Source organism: Octodon degus, unplaced genomic scaffold (assembly GCF_000260255.1).
Source record: "Octodon degus isolate 3935 unplaced genomic scaffold, OctDeg1.0 scaffold00236, whole genome shotgun sequence".
In the NCBI taxonomy this organism is placed as follows: Eukaryota; Metazoa; Chordata; class Mammalia; order Rodentia; family Octodontidae; genus Octodon; species Octodon degus.
Window position 1 is genome coordinate 3,344,282 of NW_004524812.1, and position 2,043 is coordinate 3,346,324.

The window sequence follows — 2,043 nt, forward strand, 5'->3', positions numbered from 1 at the left end:
TCCTTCCTTTGTCCATCCCCCCATCCAAGTTATTTCCTTTTGAATTTTCTTCCCATTTTACAATATCTGTTGTATACTTTGGAACTTATTTACTCTTTCAGCTTCTCACACTAGGGAGACAATATGATGTTTACACATGGGGATCTGGTTTATTTCATTTGTGAGTATGGTCTCTAGTTGCATCCATTGACCTTTAAAAGTCTCCAGTTTATTCTTCTTTATGAGGATAGTACTCTACTGTATAAAAAAGACCACATCTTTCTAGCAAACACAAGGGCCTGAGTTCAACCCCCAGTTCCAAAAAAAAAAACAAAAACAAAAACAAAAAACAAAAACCAAAACCAAAAACAACAACAACAAAAAACCCACATCTTTTTTATCCATTCTTTGGTTGATGGGCATTCAGGTTGTTTCCAAGATCTAGCTATGACAAGTTGTGCTGCTATAAACAACTTATATACGTAGTTATGTAGGGTAGGCATATATCGCTATGGAATGATGTTTTAATTCCTGTGGTAAGATACCCAGAAGGAGAACAGTTGGGTCAGATGGCACCTCCAATCCTAGTTTTCTGAGGAATCTCCACACTAATTTCCACAGTGGTTGTACCAGTCTACACTCCCACCAGCAGTGGAGAAGAGTTTCTTTTTCTCCACAGCTCCTCCAGCATTTGTTATTGGTCAATTTCTTTATGATAGCCATTCTTTCTGGGGTGAGATGGAATCTCGGTGTTGTTTTAATTTGTGTCTCTTGAATGACCAGTGATGAACATTTTTCCACATATTTATTTGCCATTTGTAACTTCTGAGAAGTATATATTGATCTCAGATGCTCATTTTTGGATCTGATCTTTAAATTTGTGAAGTCTAATTTTTTGAGTTCTTTGTATATTGTCTATAATAATCCTTTGTCTGAGGAAGAACTGGCAAACATTTTTCCCCACATTGGGGGTTGTCTCTTCACTCTGTTGGTGGTTTTTCTTGCTATACAAAAGATTTTTCATAAGATGAGATCCCCCAAATGCAGGACCATTTTGTATCTGTATATTCAAAATAGTTAGGATAGTTATACAGCTACTTTCTCTTAATCCAATGAATAGAAATATTTGTTCTAATAGTGTTTGTGGGCAGGATATCATGTCTGCATCTTGTATAATGAATAACCACTAAGAAGACAACCATATGCAATGTATCAATTATTGAAACTGTCCTACTAATCAGTTTTGAAGCTGTCCCATTGCTATTTGTTTCTCAGTAAAATTATTATTATTTTTAATTAATTTATTTATTTATGTGTGTGTGTGTGTCCAACTCAGCCCACCAGGGGGCGGGGCTGGCTGGCATGTGGTGCTGGGGAATTGAACCGTAGTCCCTGTGCTTTGCTAAGCTTGTTCTAAGTAGGTGCTTTAGACCACTGAGCCATCTCACCAGCCCCTCAGTAAAATTATTAAAAAAAAGTTGAGATCCCATTTGTTGATTCTTTGTGATAGTTCTTGTGTGGTTGTGGTTTTATTCATAAAATATTTCTTATGCCATTATCTTGAAGAGTTTTATATATTATATCTTCCAGCAAATTTAACATTTTTGTTTTAATATTTAGACCTTTGATCCATTTTGCATTTGGTTTAGTGAATTGTGGAAGATACGGGTTCAATTTTAATCTTCAGCATGGGCAAAGCCAGTTTTTCCGGCACCATTTATTAAAGAAGCTGTCTTTCTTCCAGTGAATAAATTTGGCACCTTTTTCAAAGGTAAGGTGGCTGAGTCTGTCTGAGCATGGTTCTATATCTTCTGTTCTGTTCCACTGAGCTTCAGATTTTTTAAAATTAGTACTACACTTTTTAAAAAAATTAGAGTAGCTTTATAGTATAATTTCAAGTCAGGGATGGTGATGCCCCCTGCCTTGGCTTTGCTCAGAATTGCCTTTGCTCAACACCTTTGCTATTCTAGGTTTCTTCTGGTTTCAAATGAATTTTAGGATTGTTTTCTTTTTCTTTTCTTTTCTCCTCCTCCTCCTCCTCCTCCTCCTCCTCCTCCTCCTCCT